Raw genomic sequence first — 25045 nt, 5'->3', positions numbered from 1 at the left:
TTAATTAAATAATTAATAAATAAGGAAATAATGTTTAAATAAGATTTAAACATTTTTGGGAGGGATTTCTTAATTAAATATTTTTAATTAAGATAAAGGGATTTAATGGCATAAAAAATTAATTAATTAATTAATTAATAAATGATGATGTCATCAGGGATTTTTTTAAGAAAATAAAAATATTATTTTCTAAAGGATTTTTAGGTGTCTACATTTTGCCCCTCTTTGATGTGATGCCGCAAGTGGCATGGCATCAAAGATAAGAAAATAAGATGCCCAAGGCTAGAGCAGAAGAGGAGAGAATGGATTGTGAGATGCCCCCTCAAGAAGGTGATGGGGAGAGAAAGTGAGGCTCGATGGCTTCTTGAAAAGTACAAGAATTCGAGATGAGCAAGAAGACTTAGATTGGCTTAAGAGAAGAGGTTTACTTAGCTCAAACTCTCATTACGGGAGAATGATAAAGGGAGAATCAGAGGCACAAGGTGAAGCAAGCTTAAGATCTCAGGGATTAAAGAGGATGAAGGAGCGGAGTGCTATAAAAGGAATCTAGGATGAGGAGATGGATGAGGGGATTAAAAAAGCTGATGCAATAGGATTTCAAAGAGTCAGATTGGTGGAAGATGGGTTTCGGAGATCCCTAGGACTAGGATTGTGGATCTTGAAAGATGAGGCTTGGTGGATTGATTTGGATTGGTGGATCCCTAAGACTAGGATTGTGGATCCCTAAAGCTAAAGGTGAGGAGTGATTCAAAGAGATACTGATGCATAAGCTGGGGTAGGAGAGACGGATGCTGGATATGGATGGGGGATAATGGAGATGAAGGAAAACCATTGAAGCTTTTTGAGCGGGGGGGATACTTCAAAGAGAAGTACCACCATGTAGTTGAGCACTAGATTTGCTATAGGACTGTTGGTTAATTGCCAAGGTTACCAAGAAGATCAAGGCCTTTTCACCAACTGTCCATAGGACTGACGAACTGACTCAAAACAAACATGCAAGGATTGCCCTAGTATCACACATGAATCCCAGAGGAAGCAGTGTGGAAATGACACTGGGTAACCCACAAGCAAAAAGAAAAACAAGCAAAAGACATGATTAAGACCTTACGCTCTGATTGCCCCATTCACAATATATCATGATATGGAAGATCATGGAAACCTTGAGGAGGGAACAAGGAGATTGCTTGGAAAAGATATTTCAAGACCCAATAGGGAAGAGTCCAAATCAAAAGAAAGCAAAAATCCAAAAGAGAACTGTTTGCCAACGAGATGGGTAGGACAAGGTACTAACGGACCAAGATCAGACATGAAGAAAGCTATATCCTGCAAGGACCTATCAGAGAGCACCTAAGCTAGTGGATTTGGATGAGTGATGTGTCTGGCAAGCTAAAATAAGAAAGATAACACTTTGGTGATAGGAAATCTAGCTAAAGGATGCATTGGAATAGCTAACCAAGATGTGCGATGGGTGCAAGATGCTAATCAAGGATGAACTGACACAAACGCTGGATAGATGCAATGGTACTAAGCTAAAGAGGATGTACAAGCTGACAGACCAAGATATTTACAAGTGAGCTAATCAAGATATGGTACAAGCTAATGGACCAAGATAGTTACAAGCAGGCAAAAGCTTAGGATGATAGGATAGCAGGATGGTTCAATGTTGTGCAAGATGCGAAAGCTAAGGGTGGGGTGATAGCGAAAGATATGGATTTGGAAAGATGTATCCAATGATGATGAGATATTTTGTGACCAAGGATAGCTAGAGGAGCAGGATGAGATGGCTGGATAGGATGGTAGATAGCTAGGATTATGATGGATATAAAGAGATGACATTGGGTTTGCATGAGGATAGCCTAGAGCTAGATACCAATGACAAGGGATAATGGACGAGACAAGATCTCCAAGGAATATAGTGCCCCCAATTAGAAGATAACATGCGGAAGGAGGTTTTATGATGGATGTGATAGGATTGAAGCTAGGATGGAAAAAGCTGAAGGGGCTAGGGAGATGGATGATAGCTGAGATGATTGGCTGAAGCTACATAAGATTAGTGGATGGTGTGAGATGGAAGCTGGAGGATGGAGGATAGGTGGATAGATTGGAAGATGGAGTTGGATGTCAAGAGATGACCAAAAGCATGAGGGTGATAGGCTAAGCTGAGGATGGCGGGATTACACATGACGCTTGTTTGCCAAGTTTTCATCATGGTACTTGTCCAAGGCACTTGAATTGCCAAGTTTTCACCAGTGGACACTTTATTTTTCTTTTCTTTTTTGACTTTTTGACTTTGGACTTAGCTGGAATGATTTTGGCTTTCTTCAACTATTTTGGCTTTTTTGGGATTTTTCACTGGCTGTTGGAATGTTCAATTTTGTTGCTAGCTGTTGGTACATTGGATGTGTGATTTATGCAATAGATCGGATTAGATGGGATTGATGGTAGGAGATGGAGGGATGAAAATGCTGGAAAGGAGCATGAGACGGGGATGCTTGCAAGAGCAACATTGGCACATGTTGGAATAGGTGTGAAAAGAGCATATGGGGGATAGATGGTAGATGCGGGCATGATGGAGGATTTGTGGAAGCGTGCTTGGGGATATAGGCACCCAAGATGGAGTTAGGAGATGGGGGACATGAGTCACTAGATGGGGGATTAGCAATGGTGGATGCCATTATGCATTGGGTTTCAACTTTTTTCTTGAGGATCCACATGGTTTTGGATTTTCTTTTCATAGGCTTTTGCATTGTTTTGCATTCTTTGATTGGATTTTTCCTTTTTGGAGCATGTCTTTTAGAATAGACATATGATTGCCTAGGATGTGGATTTTTAGCTTTATGCATTTTGAAGTTGACATTCACATTGCTGTGGTAAGCTTTGGGAAGATGGTTAGAAGAAGCTTTGTGAGATGGAGAGGATATGAAAGAGCATGTAGGGGGATGATGATGGATGATGTGCCCTGATATGTGCCTTTTTTGATCTTGCATAGAAATGGATGGAATAGGATTTTTATGATGGTTGATAGGAGGATGGAGGATGGTAGATTTTGGGACATAGGGACCCAAAATGGATTTAGCAGGTGAAGGGGGGATATGGTAGGTTGTTTTGGGTTGCAAAGATGGTGGAGGGGGGATGACATAAGATTTCTTTAAGGAGTGATGGGAGGCTGGCATGGTGGGCTTGGAGATAGGTTTGGTTTGGTGGTGTGGTGTACCAACACCTTTAGATGGTGAGCCTTTGGATACATATCCAAGACCATGAAATCCTAGATTTTTTTGTGCAATAATAGGCTCTCTGATTCCTTGCTCTTTTGGTCCTAAACCTTGACCTTGATAATGCCATCAATTGAGCATTTGAACAAGCTGAGGAAACTTTTTGCTTGCAAAAAATGATAGAAGTGATTTATTAGGTGTATTGCAATGGGGAGATACTATTCTTAATTCTTCTACTGAGAGAGGGCCACCATGGATGAATGTAAGTGAACCAAGAGGGTAGATTATAGATGGTAGAATAGCTTGGATAGGTGGTAAGATGGAAGCATGGAGTGGGGGAGATGGAAGGATAGGATCTTCATGTAGCTAGTGGGATGACAAGATATCTTGTAGTGGAGGAGATATGGCTCGAGGTTTTGGAGATGGAGGAGATGGTGACTGCACTATGGATGGAAGACATGGTACAATGATATCTTCATTTATGCTTTGGGGGATGTCAACATGCTTTTGGGCAGGATCTTGATAGGATTGGTTTGGAGTGGATGGTGTGATAGGAGGTGAAGGGATGGATTCTTCAAAGGCAGCGGATGGATAGATGGGAGATTCACTAGTGGAGATGGGTGAGTAGAAGATGGATGCATAAGGGTCATTATGGGAGATTTGGGAAATGCTTGGAGGTGATGTGGATAGGATTTGGAGGGATTTGACAGGTGTTGGGATTTTGATGCTTGTGGGAAGTGGAAGGATTTTAAGCAATTTGATGGATGGTATGGGGATGATAGCTATGGGAGATGGAGGTGATATTATAGATGGGGAAGCTTCATCACTGACTACTTCACATGGTTGGATTAGATGACATGGCTTATTGACTATTGGAGGAAACTTTTCTTGTATTTCCTCTAGGAGATTCCTTGGAGACTCGTGTGTCGAAGGTGGAGGTGGATTGATAGGAATAGCTAGTGTGATGGGGGTGGAATATTGGAAGCTTGGTTGATGGGGTGATGGAGGGGAAGTTGGAATATCAGATGGCATGACTAGATAGTTTGGAATAACTCTTGGATTTTGGGGGATGCTTGGGGGAATGTTTCTAAGGCTTTCAATATACCTGTCATAGTCAACAAGATTTTCATCATTATTGGAATTGGAGGTGGCGGGAGCAAGGACAATGCGACCAAACACATCATGATAGGATTGGTACTTCATGCTTTGATGATGAGTTTGATGGGGATGGGGTCTTGCGTATGGATGAACACAGAAGCTCATGGTTGGATTTGGGTTAAGCACAGATTTTGGATTGGCTGATGAAATATTTCCTAGGGAGAGTCAAAGTTGCATGACAGACCTAAGGAGGATTGGCTGGAGATTTTTGGCTTTCCTGTGGATGGAAGACTTCAAGGGCATGCTGTCAAAAAGTGAGAGTTTTGCTTTCCTATGCACTGGATTGGTGGAGATTGTGTCAACCTAAGAATAGACTAATGATCCTATGGGCATGACATGAGATTGATCACTTGTGGATCCCAACCTTTAGCTCAAGGTGATGAGGGATAACATGTGACAAAGCTAGATTACCCTAGACAAAGCTTTGTCAAAAGGATAACCGTGGTGAGGCTGGTGGATTGGTCAGATTGATTGGATAACAAATTCTAGAAGAATGACAACAACTCTCTAAAGGCTTGGGTGTGATTTTGGATTGGGTTTCTAGCTGGCTAGGGGGGATTATTTGGAGAGACTTTGGATTTTGGATTGTTCTAAAGCAAGGAACTAGATAGATTTGGTTGCAGCGGGGGAGCTTGGATGATTTTCTGATGAGGCAGAGACTACGCTAAGTATGCCTTGAGCTGGGAGATTTTTTCTTTTTTGGGATTTTGACCAAAGTTGGCAAACATTCATTCAAAAGCTATGAACAAATAAGCAGACAAAAGTTTTGAGCAAGCATCTCAAACACACCAACATCCTAGGAAGCTTTCTACAAGGATGAAATTTGTTATAGCTAGGGAGTTCTCGATATATGCAACGTACATGAGGCCCAAATCCATAGATGAAACAAAAAAGATGTCACATAGCCAAGAGGAGCAGTAACCCACTTCTCCTCTTTCACTTCTCAAGGGTATAAAGTTCCTTAAGGCTTAGCCCGAGTGACAAAATTTTGATCCCAAGAGAGGTGTCTTTGGATTCACCTCCTGATCTTTATACTCCGTTGGAACGTTGGAGTTGAGGTCATCCCAAGGGGTGATGAAATCCCCAAGAAGGCCTCCTAAAAAGCTAAGACAAGATTTTGGATCCTAATCTTATGCACCCAAGATGGCCTCGAAAGACGACAAGGGGAGAGAAGACTTGGATGATCTTGGGCTAAAAAATGCACTTGTTCTTTTACCAACTGACGCTTAAGTTTTCTGATCTAGACTTTGCAAGAACTCATGTTTAAGATACAATGTTTATTCCAACTTTGAAGTGTCTACAAAAATAAAATTGATCGAAGAATGTGAACAAGAAGAAGAGTTAGGGTCAACAAGAAGGTAAACCCGTGCGCCCGGAGGCCCTCCACGTAAAGTATCGATTGATTTTTCTTTAAGGCATTCAAGATTGAGTGTGAGTTTATTTTAAACCCAAAAAAAAGGTGCATGAGATTCGATTTAAAGCGCACACCCGGAGGCCCTCCACATCAAGATTTGTCCAATTTTTGTGCCCAAATGAAGTGTGAGTGAGATTAATGCGCATTCAAGGAATTTTCTAACTTAGAAAAACCACTAAAAACCCAAGTGAGTGGAGTTTGATTTGCGTGGAGCACTTAACACCCTCTTGGGTGGACCCATCCCCATAGATGGCACTGAGATTGCAACCAATGGTTAAATTGATGGGTGATTAAAGAGGGTGAGTCTAACGACAAACTCACTCAAAGCATTTTTATTTGTTTTTATAACTTAAAAATTACAAAAATGTAGATTCTTTTTATGCTCCAAAAGATGATTATTTGATCTATGGCATTCAAGATTGGATTTTTTGTTTTAATCATGCATTCATAAAAAAAAAAAAAAACTTGATTTTATTCCATGGCACTCAAGAGTGATTTTAGCAACATGCATTCAAAGACAAGTGATTAAACATTCAAGTTTTTTCCTTTGAGCATTCAAGACTGAGATTTTGTGTGTTGTTTTAAGAACTTTGAAGTGCTTTGTTTTAACCTTAGATCATTCAAGATTGTTTTGGACTCAAAAGTGAAAATGACTCTTTGGACTTTGGTTTTCATTCAAGATTTTGTGTTCTATTTTGCATATTTTAAGCCCAAAAATGATATTCCTAGATTGTTTTGATGCATGAAAAACCTAAGAAAAATTCAAGATTTTGCAACAAGACATTTGTTTGGAACAAATAACAAAGCTTTTAGGACAATTTTTGGCAACCATTTAGGACTCTTAGTTTCCATGAGTTTTTTAAAATAACTTAAAAATATTTGCAAATGAGGTTCATTTTATCCTTGATTAATGCTTTGAGTTTGATTTAGATTTTAGTGTGAACTTAGTGTTGATTTTGAACCTTTTGAAATGGAAACTTGAAGTTCTTTTTAAATTTCCAAAAATGAAGTGTTCCTAACTTTGCACGAATGCATCTAAAACCTTGATGTTGCAAGGATGCAAATGATTGGATTGGTTTAGTTTCACTCGTTAAAAGATTTTTTCTTTTTTGCAAATTTTAAATTTTTTAATGGATTTAAGTATTATTTGGGGGTTCATTTTAAGCACTAAAAAGAAGTGTGTATGATTTTTCTTCCTTAAAAAAAATGGCCAAGATCTCCCAAAAGAAGAAGAAGAAGAAGTAGATGGAATAAGAAGAATATAGACAAGAAGAGGAAGAAGAATTCCAAGTGCTTTGTCCACCTATAAGCTTGAAAAATCTGCAAATACTATGAGATAGACTATGAGTTCCTTTGTCTTCTTCATGCTCATGTGGACCTACAAAACCAATTTATACAATCCTACCAATCACAAAAAAAAGAAAAATTAGCCAAAATTAGCAAATGACATACAAAACTTGACTAAAAAAGCTAATGAAGATGACCCATGCGGGGTCCCATCGGGCATGCAAAAATATATATGAGCAATGTTAGTATGCTAATAGAAACAAAATTTAAATAAAGCTTCTACAAACTAAAAAAAAATTCATAAACTTCAAGATAGACTAAGATGAACTCTTAATTGAGAATATAAGCCATTAATGGACTCTCTCAATAAGAAGCTCTCTTGTTGAGTAGCTTTATCTAAATGGATAGGATGTATGCTCAATATGCTTCCAAAGGCTTCAATGGATGATTGTGGATTTTTAGTGTGGATAGATGGCTTTACTATGGATTTGGCTCTCAAAATAGCATTATAACTTTACTTCATGGATTGTGTTATTTTACAAAGGGGAAGGATCCAATTTATAGGCAAGAGGCTTGAGGGATTGAGGGCTAAGATGCAAGGATGGGAAAAAGCTCATGGAGGGCATACATTGCATGAGAGGAGAGCACATGGATTGTGCTTGCTTACAACCAATCAAGGAGTGACACATGTAACATGGTGAGAGGATGGAGGAAAGGGGAAGGATGAGTCAACAAAGGAGGCTCAAGGGATAAAATCTTCATAAAGACCCTCATAATGACTTGTAAGAGCAATAAAAGGGCTTGTAAGAGTCATTTATGGCCTAGTGGGCTTCATAAAGTTTTATGGTTGAGATATTTTGAGGGTGATGAGAGAAATTTCGACTTGGACTTAATTAGGAGGGTTTTAAGCTTGCTTAGGGTTGTAAAAATGATTAGAGGAAGGGTTAGAGATGGCTTAGGACTAGGCAAGTGGATGGCAAGTGGATTGCAATTAATGAAGGTGGCTGAAGGAGGAGATATTTGTTAACTTTGGCTTGAGTTAGCAAGTCTTAACCCATGTTTAGGGAATGTGACAAGGTTAGGAGGGGATTAGGATTAGGATTAAAGGCATCTTCTAGAAGAGTCTAGGCTTTGGATGAGGATGAAGACTTTCTAGAAGAGTCTAGAACTTCCTAGGATAAGATTTTATGAAATAAATAAAGTTTTATTTATTTCAAGAGTTTGGGTTGAGGAGATATTTATTAAAATATTTTTAATAAACATGAGGATTAATATTTAATCTTGATTAAATATTTTGAGTTGGGATTAGGGGTAGGAAATGATGAGATTAGCCTTTAATCAAAATTAAAGAAGGATTAGAAGATTTTGGAAGAGGTTATTGGTCTTAAGGAAATTGGCCAACTTTTGGGAAAAAAATAAATTAATTATTTATTTTACGATTTTTGGTCAATTTATTAATTAAATAATTAATAAATAAGGAAATAATGTTTAAATAAGATTTAAAAATTTTTGGGAGGGATTTCTTAATTAAATATTTTTAATTAAGACAAAGGGATTTAATGCCATAAAAAATTAATTAATTAATTAATAAATAAATGATGATGTATTCAGAGATTTTTTTAAGAAAATAAAAATATTATTTTCTAAAGGATTTTTAGGTGTCTACAAAGCCATCCTCAGATACAATATGTTATAATAATTTTCCTTGGTTAGTAGCAAAGACACACTTTCTTGGGTTAAGGGAAACACCAAACTCTTTGCATGTTAGGAATACCTGTCTTAGATGACCAAAATGATCCTCTGTATTCTTGGAATACAATGTAATATCATCAAGGTAAACTAAGAAAAACTTGTCAATCAATCTTTTGAAGGTCATCTCTACTGCCTTATGAAATGTAGCACCTACATTGGTTAGCCCAAATGACATCTTACAATAAGCATAGGTACCCCATTTAGTGGTAAATGTAGTCTTGTACCTATCAGACTCTTTAACCAGTGCCTGATTGTAGCCAAAAAATCCATCAAGACATGAAAATATCTTTGAACCACTAACCTTGGACAAAATCTGCTCCATAGAAGGGAGACGATGGTGATCTTTAAGGGAAGCTTGGTTAAGATCCCTAAAGTCCACACACAATCTAATTTCTTCGTTCTTCTTCCTAATAGGGAAAAGGTTTGCTACCCATGATGAGTGCTTGATAGGGAAAATTATCTAGGCCTCAATCAATTTGGATAGCTCCTTTCTCATTAAGGGTTCAATTTTAGGATTCACTAGCCTCTGATTTTGTCTTACTGGTTTTACATCATCAATTAAATCTATGGTATGCTAAAACAACCTTGGGTCAAAGCCCTTTAAGTCATCATATGTACAAGCAAATACATCATTAAATTATTGACACATATGAATAAAATTTTCTTGTTCGATTTCAAAACATACCTTCCACATGTTTAAGGACTTTCCATTGGCAATCATGATTGGAATATGATCATCTTCAATAGTACCTAGGTTCATGGCCCTACCTCTTGCTTGGTCATTAGGATTGAAAACACTTTCTAAGGTAATGAGACCCTTAGGTAGCTTGTTGGAGCTGAGGTTAATGATTTGATCACCGTAATGATCCTATAGTCTCAACTGATTTCTCTCTGAAAATTTTTCCTCATTCTGCAAAAAGCTCACAATTTGCTCATTAGATTCAAACACTTACCAATGGATGTTGTTATCAGGTATGGTAGGCCTTACTACCACTCTAATTTTTTGGTTCTTCTCCTCCTCAAGATTCCCTGGCACATCATAAGATGCACCTATTGGTGCAAGTCTATCAGCATGTCTATTTTCCTTTCTAGGGATGTTTTGAATATTAAATGCATTGAAACCTTCAAGAAAATCCCATACCCTATTTTTATAAGACTTGAGCAAACCATTCTTGGTGGTATTCTAATTTCTCACTTGATTAACCACCAACTCACTATCTCCATACACCCTTAAGGCTTGAATTTTATCTTTTTTGAGCGAGTAGGAGACCTTGAATCAAGAATTCATACTCAGCTACATTATTAGTGCAACTAAATTGGAGCCTAAAGGAGAAGTAGTACCTTACTTGTGTAGGAGAAATTAACATCACACCAACCCCTAAACCAACCTTATTCCTTGATCCATCAAAGTACATACTCCATATCCCACTCATACCTTCTTTAGTCTCCTCAAGTTTGGGAACTAGAGCATCTCTCTCCAATATACAATATGTATTGAGACCTATCTAAAGGGTTTCTGATAGAGGGTCAAATTGATATGCATTAGCCCATTTATCCAAGAAAAAATTAGGTATCTCTTCTAGGGGAGTGGCAGGCTCATTTACTATGTCACTCTCATCCATCTCTAGGATAGGACAATTCATATTGATGGAGTTGGGTGTGTAAGATTCAGTATGATGGAGGGCTTGAGGCTCTACTCTGATTGAAGCATTGGATCCATATCTCATCTTGACAAACATATATGACCAATCAGAAGATATGAAACCACCTATTTGGGCTATAAAGTCTCTTGACAGATAGATGGCAAAATATGGCTTGACCTTAGCAACATAGATATCTTGGGTTACAGTACAACCAGGGCATGCATGTAAGCCATCTCCACATTCCTAAGGATCCCTATAGTCTTGATAGTACTACCATCTAACTATAATACATCCCTAACAATGGGCTCATATTTCATTCCCAAAGCATCACCAACACACCTAGGCATCACTGAACTGCTAGCCCTTGAGTCAATCATGCAATTATGGACTAGTTTGCCCCCTATAATTAGAGAAACATAGAATGGAGGAGGTCTAACCTTTTTACTTGTTTCTACCTCCCTTGATGATTGTACTAGGCTTGTGGCACTTTCCATGCTAAGTGTTTGATCCTTTGGTTCAATTCTTTCCAATTCTTATTGTAGCAACCTCTTTTGCATGGGTATAGTAGCAACAACATCCCACATAGAGATATTCACATTTGTCTTTTTCATTTTCTCTACCACACTAAATGGTGTAGCAGGCATCTTGGTAGAAGCTTTGGGAGCTACAATTGTATGAGGTTGAGATGGAATAACCTAAGGATCACTTGTATCTTTTTTGCCATGATTTTGCCTTTGTTGCTGAATAGTTCTTGATTGATTATTTGCTTCTTGCTCATGAGATATCACATTTGAAGTTGAGGCCTAATTGGGAGGAGGGATAGCATCTTCCATAGCTCTTCTTTTGCTTCTAGTGTTATGAACAATGGAATCCTAGTTTACATTACAATGCTCCCCCATTCGATGATTCATAAAAGAGAAATCACCCTATCTTTGCATATCTGAGGAATCTTTAAATTGTCCTTCCTGGTATGATTGTTTTGCTGCAAGTTCTTGGGCTATCAAAGCCATAAAATATTTAGCCTTTTGACACATACAATAGGCATAAGAGTAGTTATAGGAGGGACAAAAGTCTTGATCGTGAGCCATATTATTTTGAGGGACTATGGCCCAACTTTGGTTTACATTTGAGGTTGAAGCATGGCCACCCTGCCTACTCTGATCAAAAGAATTATTTCAATGATTAGGATTTGGAGGCCTACCACTACTTGGAGTTTTATATTGCAATTGATGAGGCTTACTACTTTGAGCTTGTTGTCTTTCTAAAGTCACCACCTTGTTGCTTACTTTCTACATCATAGAGGAGTTATCCTCCAACTTCTTCTCATGATCTTGTAATCTTTTCCCTAGGTTCTTTTCTCTTTTATCCATGTTCTGCATCAGAGATTGCATCATCTCTTTCATTTGAAGATGTGGAAGCTTGAGGGACTAGGACAAGGGATTGTGATGTAGAAGTTGTGGGAAGAGGAGCCAATTCTAGTTGATGGTTTGGAACATCAGGAAAGAAGGGCATAGGAGGCCTTGGAGCTAGTTTACCTCTTTGTATTAGGATGTTCTCTGATTTTATTGCTATGGCATAAGCATTAGGCAAGGTATCTCCTCCCATAATTTGGATTGTAGTGGCAATATCACTCTTACAATCTCTAAGGTAATGCAAGAAGGCATTACCAGGGGTAGGCTTCACTGAAGTAGGTATTCTATCCCATGTCTTTTGAAATCTATAATTAAAATTAGTCATGCATTCATGGGGGGCTCTTTTTATAGTAGTCAACCACTCTAAAAGTGACAAATAGTCACTTTTATCCTCAAAATGTTTACACAATCCTACTCTTAATCCATCCCAATCTATTATAGAACCATGAGCTAAACCTCTATACCATTGTAGTGCTTTTCCTTTCAAGGATGAGGCTAGGAGCCTAACTACAACATCATCCTTTGTAATACCATGGATATTGTAGACATTTGCAACCTCTTGAATATGTTCTGAGGTAGAGATAGAAGTTTCACTAGTAAACTTTGGTATACTTTTGAGGGTAGCTATTGGTATGTCATGTCTTTGGGCCAATAAAAGAGGACTTCCACCATTAAAGGTGGAAAATGTATGAGCTCTAGGAAATGCCATATAAACAAGTGATCTATTGATATGTATTGATGGTAGTCTAGACTGAGATCTAACAGCAAGAGGAGTAGAGATAGATCTTGTAGGTATATTTGTTACTATTGCACTCCTAACTAGTGATAAAGATATTCTAGTCCTCCTTCTTCTAGGGTTTGAAAATGAAAGCTCTTGATAATGAAACTTACCTCTAGAAGATGCTCTTGTTTCTATTCTAGACATGAATCACTGCAACTTTGGTCTGGACCCAAATATGTATTTGAAGCTCAGAGTCACCAAGTACTTTGAAGAATGAGCCTCTTGAAGGCTTAAACACTAAAGCCAGTACTATCTCCTCCTTATTAATCTTGAAATCTTCCCTTTTGACACCAGTAGGCTTGAAATTTTCTAAAAAGGTTGTCCCACTGGGTGTGCCAAAAACTATTGTCACTTAGGTTTGCACCCTTTTCCAAAGCCTATGCATGAGGAAAACCTAGTGAAATATGGAAACAACCTCCAAGCTATGGGACTTGAATTGTGAGGTTGAGTCTTCGAAGAAAGCTAGCTTCCTCTTACTATTAGGATGCACCTAACTACTCTTAGAGAGGAAAAGGAAGAAGGAGAGCATGAAAGCAAATCTACCTAATCTAATCTAAAGAGGTGATGCACCAAAATAGAGTGTTTGGACCAAACTTTTCCCCTATATGCACTATTGAATTAGAATGAAACTAAGGATATACACATTCAAACTTGCTTTAATCTAATAATCACATGTAGATCAAAAGATCAAGATGAATGACATAAGGAAGGAGAGATTCACTTATATTATCATTCACAAACCAAGGAGATACAGTCATGAAGATCGTAGATCTCTACAAAACACCAGTAAGAGGTAAAGAGTTCTTGCACTTTCATACCAATGGCTGAAGGAGATAAGATAGAAAATCATATAGTTCAAAGGTACAGGGGAATTTACACTGAGAATCTGCAGAGTAGTAATAGAAAAAATAGAGAAAAGGTCTAACCCTTACAAAATTCACAAAAATTTCCTTTATAGCTTAGGCATAACTGGGATGTCCTCTTCTTGTAATTACTCCACAACTACTGCATTAAGTCCTGCACAAAAAAATCGTGAAGAAAATCTTATCATGGATATGGATCTAGATGCAATGATATCTATTCTTATGTGTCAAATAGTGCCTTGAGAGGATGAAAATAGTGCCATAAGTGTGTTCTGACCAGGTAGATAGGTTGGATCAGGGGGCACAGTGTGCCTCTTTGTTTCATATTTACTTTGGATTGGTTGGAATTGACCATAAGATCAGATTATGCCAAAAACCCAAGTATCTCCTGTCATTCTAAGCACCTAAATTAGCAGGGTTAGCAAGTCAACTAAACTCTGCAAGAAAGATGAGCCACATGGGCAAATAATTTCTCTCTTTTTGCCACCTAACAACTTTTCTGAGTTGACCACATCCTTCATTACTAAGTGCGCCAATTCTCAAACTCCAACTATGACGGTCACATTAACTGCCAATGCCTCTAATAGTTATTGCCTCCACTAGGCCCACTGAAACATGTGTCACCGAGGTGCTATATCACTATGGGTAACATTTGAGCAACTTCCCATAGAAAGATAGTGCCCACCATAGATATTGACTGATCTGATGATCGCGAAGACTTGCCATATTACTGCGCCATCTCCACAAAACTTCTAGGCCCACAAAACACTTGGCAACCACCTAGCACAACCTAGCATCTTCATCATGACCTAGCCCCACTCATTCACATGTCGTTGAGTCACTATGTTGCTATGGGTAACATCCTTGTAGCTTCCCATAGTGAGATAGCACCTACCATCGATTTCCTAAGATTTGACAGCGAGTAAGGAAATTGTAAAACTACACACTGAGTTGGCTGAATGGACCAATGAAAAACCACCATTTTACTATGACCCACTTGACAACTGCCACCAAGGATGAGTTGTAATACTATTTGGGAGAAGGGTGGGCCCATTACATCATCCGTGTCATGCATTGTCGAGGTGCTATGTCATTATGGAAAAACAACGTGCAACTTTCAATAGTGACATAGTGCCAACTGTTGATTGATCTTGATCTAAGGGTGAGGAAATATTCATGCATTCAAATAGGGGGGTGGGTCTAGGTAACCACTTTCATCAATGAATAGCCCAGCTAGCGACAAATCACAACCTTTTCCCAAGCACAGTCATCCTTCCATGTTGCCTGAGGTCCCACCGTGTGTGCCAAATTTCATCATTGACATCTGATGAGGCATGCTTGGGACCCACCGTCCTTCTGATGTTGCCATAGTATCATTTTTCATCTATGCACTATGTCACTATAAGTGAGGAACATAGATTTTTTGATAGCGCCATAGTGCCTACCATAGATCTAACAAAACCTAGCACCAAAGAAAAAATTGAGGAAAGGAGGACCCATGTAACACGTGGCTAAAAGGTGCTATTTTACTATAGCAAAAAAATGTGCAACTTTCAATAGTGACATAGCGCCAGTTGTTGATCAATCTTGATCCAACGATGGGGACTTGTAGGCCTGCGAAAACACTAAAATGAGTAGGGAAAGATATATTATAAGGTTTGATCATTTGATTTTTTTGATATTCTGGGATGTTTTAAAAATAACATTAAACCAAGAAGTGTTCGTTCGGCAAGCAAATATTTAAAATTCAAATATTTGGTAGGGGGGTACAATATGTAACAAGTTTCATATTATATTGATCATATGGTTAAGATTTATTAATTTTGATAATTGTGATAATATTTATATAACTGATTCACCCCTCCCCTTTAAGTTATATTGGTGGACTATATATTCTCATAATTGGCATCAAAGCCTCAGGTCCTTGAAGGATATGTTTAATAGCTTTGGGAGATCATGGTGAGAAAGAATAGTCAACTCTAAGTATAATGAAGGAAATCTCGGCTCATAGAAGATAGAGCTTCTTGGTGAATTATTAGATATGTAAATATCTAGATATTGTGTTTCTTGATCTAGTATCCTTTTGTTGCACAAAAAAAAATAGAAGCAAAGAGAGGTCCATATGGGAAGAAGACAAGAAGATTGAGGAAGATATTGATCATCTTATGAAAACAGATCCAGAAGGTATGCACATATTCATTTGTTGGAAATATAAAGAGTTAGATCATTTTTCATCTAGATGTCCTAATAAAGTAAGAAAATCTAGAAAGATTCCACATTTTGATGAAGGTGAAGAATTTAAAGCAAGTATGGAAAAGATTGAATTGGATGAGAAAAAGGAAGTATTAGAAGAATCAATTATTGTAACTATCATTGATGATTGTGAAGAAGAAGACTATATTGCAATTGTTAGAAAGAATGTTGAAGTTTTCTTTGAGAGTAACAATGATGTAAAAACTATTGAGAAAAGAGTAGAAAAAAGGTCTAAACCAAGAGATGAGATAAGATTTGAGATGGAAACTTCTATCTCTAACAGGACCATGGCAAAGAATCACCCTCTAGAGTAAATTATTGGGAACAAGGACAAAGGTGTGATGAAAAGAAACAAAGTTAATGAAGAATTATGACTGATTTCTCAGGTTGAACCTAAGATTGAAAATGAAGAATGTAAAGATGATCATTTGATTCAAACAATGAAGAAAGAATGAGATCAAATTGAGAATGAAACATGGGAGCTAGTGTCTAGACCTAAAGACAAGAATCTAAGAGGAACCAAATCGATATTTAGAAACAAGATGAACAAACAAGGTGAATTTATGAGAAAAAAGTATAGAATTATGTGCAAAGGGTATTCACAACAAGAACAAATAGATTATGAAGAGACATATTCCCTTGTAGATAAAATGGAAGGGGTAATAATGTTCTTGGCTTATGTAGTGAATAAGAAGTTGAAATTATATTAGATAGATGTTAAATCAACTTTCCTAAATGAAAAACTTGAAGAAGAGTTATATCTTGAGCATCCTAAAGGTTTCCCTCAAACAAAAGAAAAGAATATTGTATGTAGATTGAAGAAATCTCTATATGGTTTGAAACAAGGACCTAGAACTTGGTATGCAAGGTTGGATAAATATTTGAAAAAGCTTGGATTTTGTTAAAGGTATGACAAAATGTAATTTGTAGTTGAGAGAAACTAAAAATGGTTTGTTGATAATAGTAATATTTTTTGATGACAGTAATATTTGTTGATGGCATAGTATTTGGAGGTAATGATGATACAAGTGATAAGTTTGCTGAAGAAATGAAGAATGAGTTTGAGATGAGTATGATAGGAGGAATGAAGTTTTTCCTAGGATTGCTGATTTTTCAAAATAGTGATGGTATTTTTATTTCTGAAGAGAAGTATTTGAAAGGCTTGTTGAAGAAATTTGGATTGGAAAGTTGTAAGCCTTATAGTACACCTATGATAATTGGTACAAAGTTATCTAACAGGGATGAGACAAGTACAATTGAGTAGAAGAAATACATAGCCATGATTGGATGTTTCCAATATCTGACTCATACAAGACCAAATATAGAAAATATAGTTGGGATTGTAGCTATATTTCAAGCTGATCCTAAGGAGTATCATTATGTAGCAATAAAGAGGATATTTAGATATTTGAAAGGAACATCTAACAATGGAATATGGTATGATAGAACAAGTGATTAAAATTTATGTGCTTATATTGATGTGGATTCGGCAGGTAGTATGGATGATAGAAAGGGCATTAGAGGTTGAACAATTTTTCTTGGAGGAAGATTGACTTCTTGGTTGAGCAAGAAAAAGAATGTATTTCATAGAGTACAACTAAGGAAGAGTAAGTAGCAACAAAAAATATTTGTAATCAAAATTATATGGATGAAGAAAATCTTGAGGGATATTGGGATTGAGTTTGCATAACCTATTATCATATACTATGATAACAAAAGTATAATATGTCTAATATTCTTGTATTGTGTTGGGACTGAAAATTGAAGCCCTTCTTTTGAGTACCATCCTAAAAATCAAGCCTTATAAGCGCTTTTTGATGCATGTGTACCTGGCTATCCATTTGAGGCTTGAGAGGTGTTGAATGTTTCTGACACCTTTCTTTCAGTACATCTATGTGTTCTATCAAGATAAATTTCCATTCTGAGTCATTTTGTGAAGTTCCATTTTGACCAATGTCCAAATCTACATTTTTGCTCGTGTTAAATAGTGACACGAGGCATTGTTTGTATTTGAATTTCTTGCACCAAATATTTTTTCATGACTCACTACTTTGGGAGATTTTAATATCCATACTAGAGAACCTATGTTTCAAATTTTGAGTCATTTTGATATGTTTTGACTAGGTTTTGAATCCCTCAAAGTTGGTCATTTATTGTTGTCATGCTGATGCAAATTGTTTAGAATTCTAGGAGGCCTTGTTTGACTTGTTATAACTTTGACCTAGTTGATTGAAATGAGAAAATTCCTTTTTCATGTCTTACTAGAGGTTAGACTAGAATTTCTATGTTCAATTTTTAGCTTATGACGAATCTATTTGATAAGTTTTCGAATGTGATTGCAAATGCAATTTTTGATGTTTTACTAGTGTCATAAAGTGTAGATTAGTTGGTACCCCTATTTGTGATGTCATATGTCTGAATCCATGATAGGTGAGATTAGATGTATTGTAAAATTACATTCTACTCAAAAAATCCTTTAAATTTTCCAATTTGTAAGTTTTAACAAATCCATTTGCACACTTTCCTACGTCCATTCTATTTACAAAAATCACTTTTCTGCCATTGTTTCCAGACTGCAAATTCGAGTAGCCCACTTTGACTGCTCACCATTTTCACCTTGCTATTCATCATGACCTGTAATCATAGATTCATTTTATCCTCATGGCAGTGAATAAATTCCCTAGTTTTTGTGCCCCCAAGTGTCAGTCTACCCTATTTTCAAAGACAAATCTGAACACAATTTATGGTTATCTGACATGCTTTCTTGTAAGTAATTCTGAGAAGGAAACTTTTTCGGTTAATATCTTTTGATTGAGAATTCATCATTTGATGAGATTTGGTAAGGTGCCAGAATGTGGAATGGAGAATCATTAGGTTTGATTTTAGAGACTAGTCAAGTATTTGGATCAGTTTTTAAAGCCAATTAAAGGACCCCTTGGCAAGAAATTGATAAGTTGCAGATAAGATGTGAAATGAGTTTTAATGATGGTTCAATTATTGATTTCAATCTTGATCAGCACCATATTTTCAATGGGCTAGTTTGAAAGGTCAATTGTTTGAAAACACTTTTTTTTTTCAAACTCACTTTGGGCCTGACTATTTTTTATAGATTGACTAGGCATTAGGGATTGAAATTTTGATGCAGTATTATAATGGTTTCTTTTAATCATTTTAATTATTTAGAGTGACAGATAATTTTTTCTAAGATTAAATGGGCATGTTTCCCTAAGTAAAGATGTATCATCTAATACCATTTGGTAGAAAGGCTAATAGGAATACTCACTTGTTTAATGTTGAAAATACATTGCATCTTTCAAAGCTTATGGACTTTAAGAAAGAGATCCATATTGAAGTATCCTTGGTGTCACATACATCAATGTTCTCATGGTATAATAATTCAATCAAAAAGGCAACACTCATTGCTCAAATCTAGTAAAACATGTACAAAGTTCATTATCCTTGGTGAAAAAACTTCTACTCTGTCCCATCTTCTCTGACTAAATATGAAACAAAGTTATATCATGTATTCAGATACCAAATCAAATGGTAACTTTGGTGAAGAAGATTCATAGCAAAAAATAAGTAGTTGAAGCCAAATTTTGTATCTTCTAGTTTTTCACTTGATAGTCTAATGAGATTTTAGATGGGAAATCTTATGAAAGGCATTAAATTTTCTAGCATTTATGATTTTGAAGTAACATAGATGGCACAGTCATGATATGGTGAGAAAGGCTCCATACAAAATGCATGTCACCAATTCTACAGGATGAAGGAGATGATTAGAGTCACCCACAGTCCAAGACTTTATTTCAAACTTCACATGGAAAGTGCTCTATTGATGTTGAAAATGTTCAAATGATCAATAGCACCCATGTGATAGAGATCCATGCAAAATGGGTAAGATGACAAGGTGTGCTAGTAGGGACAGGAGGACTAAGAAGCCACAAGGGAGTCTAGTAGAAGCCATATGAGATTCTAGTGGAAGCCAAAGGTTAGGGAATTTGGAGACACCTTTCTTCCCAGGGATATCGTGTATTTCCATATGGCAATTTTTTGCATATAATACAATGAAGGGGTGCTCATCAAGTTGATGAATCCATTCTCACATTGAACACATGTGTCATGTGTCTTCATGCAAAAGTGACTCCACTCCATTCCTCTAAATCAAAAGGATGATGGTCCTTAATATCTCTAGTGCAAGCACAAACCAAGGGCATACAGAGGTTTAGAGTTGATAATCAATGACTTAGTGAGTGAGGAGGGTGGGAATTCCAAATATTTATACCACATTGCTCCCATAATGCATTGTTAGCCTTTTTAAATATCTAACTACATAATATGGTTAATACCTTCAAAGACATGCACTTTTGAAGTGCAAGCTTTAAATGTGGGGCCCATGGTTAGTGACAAGAGGTAAAGTCAACCAAGTTTTGATCAACTATACAATTGGAAGTCAAAGATGATGACATCATTAGCAAATTGGACAAATTGTAATGCAACACATGGTATAGAATGATGAATCGAGTAGTGATGTAGTAGTTTAAAATCAAAGGCACAGGCTGTTAGCATGTGGTAGATTGGATGGTTGTCACCATGTCACCAAGGAAAGATGCAAGGAGGATAACCATTCAACATGGCAACCACTAATGTCATCAGTGATGAGGCACCCATGGATCAACTAAAGGATGACATGTGGTAGTGATTTGGCACCATTTGGGTTGAGTCTTCAAAAATGGCATGCTTCCTAAGGTGTTGACATGGACTAAAGTGACACATGTCACATGGTTGCTATGTCATAATGACATGATGAAATACTGACCAAGATAGAAACATAGCGACTAATGATGTGGCAGTGACATCGCAAGATGACATGGCTCGATGATGTGGCATAATAACTGACCAATGAGCTGGTGACACATGGCACCTAGGTGGCAAGTGTTAGATGACGAATCAAAATTTTTTCCAATCATAGCATGCCACATGTCAAGGTTGGTCAAACATGTTTGACTTGGATGGAATTTTTGGTGAAATTTTTTCAAAATTCAAAAAATCACTATTTTATTATATCCTCCAAAAAATCATGTACAAGACCAATTTTAAATAAAATTTGGATTTATCCTATAGTTTTAACTTTGGAAAATATTAAATATTTGCAAAGATGTTGTATGAAGATCCTTGACTAGAGTGTGATTTTCAAAGTAAGATTTTGGGAGTTTTTAATAAGCCCATATAACACTATTATATATCATCAGAATTAGGAGAGAATGAGCTTTCTATTTCTGGAGTTTTTTTTTGCACAAGAGGCTACTAGTTCAAGTTACATAAGGATTTATCTTAGATCCCCAATATTTAGTTTCATTTAGTTTCAGCAATTCAAATTTGATTTCTAGTGAAATGGTGAGCTAAGTAAATGTAAAAGGTAGTAAAAAGGCAATTATGGGCAAGTTTTGTCACCTCCAAGGTAGTGAAATCAAGGTATCATAAGCATTTTATGATGCATTTCAGATATTAGAGTAGCAAAAGGGTTTTCATCATTAAGAAAGATAGATTTTGGGTTATTACAAAACAATGATGAATACCAAATCAAATTTCATGGGTAGAAAGATGAAAGAGGTTTTACACCAGTAAAGAATGACGATTCAAGTAGACACATGTCATTTAGAGATCAGATCTGATATTCCATCATTCTTCTATATCTTTCTCTTTTTCATCCATGGTAAATGTTGGTTCCAATTTTGGAGAAAATTTCTCACTGCTATGATACCAGGTTTGCAATTTTCATTGTGAGACCATAGGTTCTAGTTTTTTATATTTTTTAGGATTGTGATACCATTTTCTTCAGTAAATTTCTCTTGTATGAACAATAATAGTGAAGATAATATAGCTTGCTCAGATCTATTTAATGGTTTTATGAATTGTTTTACTTGTAGCTAAATGTATAGTTTTAAGTAAATGAATACCAATGAGTAGAAATTTGTTAGTCTCATTTTGATTCTTGTCTCCTATCTATAAATTTTTTAATCTTATGTGGTTTAGGAAGAAATAACTAAGACCCATTTACATCCCCTTAAGGTTGTACATCTAATATATTTTGTTATTTGGAAAAAGGGCCAAGAAAATTCTATTGGATACAACTATTCAATTGTGTGTTGTCTTTGATGTTACAAAAATTTTATATCAGTTATCAGATAGAGTCTACTAAGCTCAGTTGGTCAGCAAGGCAAAAGACAGAGTCTACCAAGCTTAGAAGGTTAGCAAAGCAAATTACAGTGTCTATTGAGCATTTCTAGAGGTTATACTATGAAGACAATATCTATTGAGCTCACTTGGGCATTAAAGGCTTCTATGGCGGAGATTAGTTTCTACTGAGCTAGCAAGGTTAGAAAAGGAAAGTTAGTTCTTACCAAGTTCACTTGGTCTACAAAGGATTTTGCAAAGTTTGTAGTGTTTACCGAGCAAGGTCAGCCAATGAAGGATTTCATTATTTTGGAAAATTGAGTTCATTTATTTAATGTAATATTTTTAGCCAACTAATGTAATGATTATTGGTAAATGTAACTTGTAAATGAGCTGACTTGCAATTTGTAAGGTATAAATAAAAGGTCAAGTTGTGAATTCTAGATTATGGATGAATGAATGAGCAAGCATGCAAGTGAGTTGATTGTGTGAAGAGGAAGTGTGAGAAAATTTTAGAAGGACCAGATATTATTGAGGAGAAACAAAGATTTATTTGATCTATGAGGATCTAGTGAAGAAGAATAGAGATGTATATCAGCAAAGTTCAGTCGCATCTCATTCAAGTCACTTATTGTTACTTTCTCACCATTGTAATAGTAATTCCTAAATCTCTTAATAGAGTTGGTCTAACAACCATGTTGTAAATCCTCTAACAAGTTGGATAGTTTAATTGAATTTTTCTAAAGACATCTAGCAAGGACACTCTTAATAGGGTGATTAAATCCTTTAACTAGGTCACACCTAATAGTGTGTTTTGTAACCTTTAATAGGGTTGGTTCCTAACATGGCTCACTTCAGAAGATTGAAAATTGGTAGCTAGTTACTTGGTGGTTTTTCCCATGTTGGGTTTCCACATTAAATCTTGTCTCTCTTGTGTTCATGTTATTTACTTTTTCATGCATGTTAGTAATTGTGAATGCTTAAATATTAGTAACAAGTCAATCTACCAAGTTATAATATTTCTATGTGTGGCTACTGAGTGATAGCAGTAACTAGCTCTTTAACACATCTAAGGGATCTATGGATTTTTTTTTGTGGTAATTGATTCACACCCCCCCCCCCCCCCCCCCCTCCCCAAGTTATTCCATTTATATTTCCAACAATTGGTATTAGAGCTTTTGGTGTTTGCAGGAAGGATTTCAAGGATTAAGTTAAAGATCAGGATGTCTTACAAGAAGGAAATTCCAAGGCTTAACAAGGATAACTTTTCAGCATGGCAAGGTCTCCTGAGACTCTATCTAGCTTCCATTGGAGATACAAGACTAAAATATATACATGAAGCATATGTAACTCCTTCTAGTACATTATCTACAAATGCCATTGTTGAGAAGAAGACTCATAACATCATGATGATAGACATTGGATTTTCCCTAAGCTATGATGAATTTGATGATATCAAAGACTGCAAAACTACTTTTGAAATATGGAACAAGCTAAAAGATATCTATGGAGGTGATGATAATGTGAGAAGAACCAAATCAACAAGTATGAGAGGTCAATTTGATTAGATGAGGATGAGAGAGGATGAAAACATAGCAAAATATGTTGAAAGAGTCAAAGCAAGTGTTAGTGCAATCAAAGCTTCTAGAGGAGATATTAATAAGGAAACAATTATAAGTAAAGTTCTTAGAACATTACTTCCCATTTATGCAATAAAATTTTTTGCAATTCAAGAAAGAAGCTGTGAAGCAAATCATAAGATAAATCTAGAGGCCATAGTTGGAAGACTGACTACATTTGAGCTAGATAACTATGATAACTATGTTCTAGCTACCAAGAACATTGAATCAACATTTGAAGCCAAGCTTTCACTCAAGGAGAAAGGCAAGAAGATAAAAAATTCTTAGTTAGAAAGTGAAGAAGAATTAGAATAGAATTCTGATAGTGGCCTTGAGGTGGTTGAAGCTCTGCTAGCAAGGAAATATTCAAGATGCAAAGGGAAATACAAAGGTAAGGTTCCTCTAATCTATTTTTCTTGCAAAAAAATTGGACATATTTTAGCTAGGTTCCCAAATAAGTAGAACAAATATGAGAAGAAAGGTCACAAGTGCAATGGAAAGAAAGACTTCAAATCATTCAAGGACAAAGGTAAGAAAATATGTTTCATAGCTAAGAATTCTAATGACTCTGATGATGAAGAAGATGAAATTGTTTACATTGCTATGAATGATGAATCTGATAATGATGAGGAAATGACACTTATTTCTCATGTGAGCAAAAATGATACATGGATCATAGATAGTTGTTGTTCTCATCAAATGACTGGTGATAAAACTAAGTTTGAACATTTTAAAAACTATGATGGTGGTAGTGTTAGGTTTGGTAATAATGAACCTTGTTGCATAAAAGGAAGAGGAAGAATCTCACTAACCAAAGAGCTTGTACATGATAATGCATATTGGGTAGAAGGAATAAAATACAATCTGTTGAGTGTGGCACAACTACTCAATAATGGATTCAAAGTGGAAATCATGCATGGAAAAGGAAGACTATTGGATGAAAAAGGAAAGTTGATTTGATAAGGCACTCAAAAAAAAAAAAGAGCTAAAAAAGAAAACAAAAGGGAACTAGAAGACTATAGGAGATTTGTTTTTCTTGAACTTGATATAGTGCTAGATACACCTATCAAATAAGAATCTTCTACTCTCAAGTCTTCAATAACTAAGTTGTAGGAAGTTCAAACCAAGCTACAGGAACTTGAGTCACATTCTGATGCTATATATCGAGTATGAAGGACCTAAGCAATAGATAGAATAGCTAGAACCTGAAGAACAAGAGGATGAAAATGCAAAGCATTCAAAAGGCAAGGAACCTATGTTAGCTAAGTATGTCAGGAGACATCATGAACTAGATCAGATCTTTGGAGATAACTTTGAAGGAACTATGACAAGAAGTAAGTTGAAAAGTACTTATTTACTTGTTGATTTTGAACTTAGAAGTGTCAAAGATGCATTAGAAAATGAAAGTTGGATTGAGGCTATGAATGAAGAAATAGATCAGATAGAGAAAAACAAAATATGGACTCTTGTGCCC

The sequence above is a fragment of the Cupressus sempervirens genome, chromosome 5 (genome assembly GCF_028749045.1).
Source record: "Cupressus sempervirens isolate cs-2001-9-10 chromosome 5, ASM2874904v1, whole genome shotgun sequence".
NCBI lineage: Eukaryota > Viridiplantae > Streptophyta > Pinopsida > Cupressales > Cupressaceae > Cupressus > Cupressus sempervirens.
The sequence above is the reverse complement of the archived record's forward strand: the minus strand, read 5'-3'. Positions refer to the sequence as shown.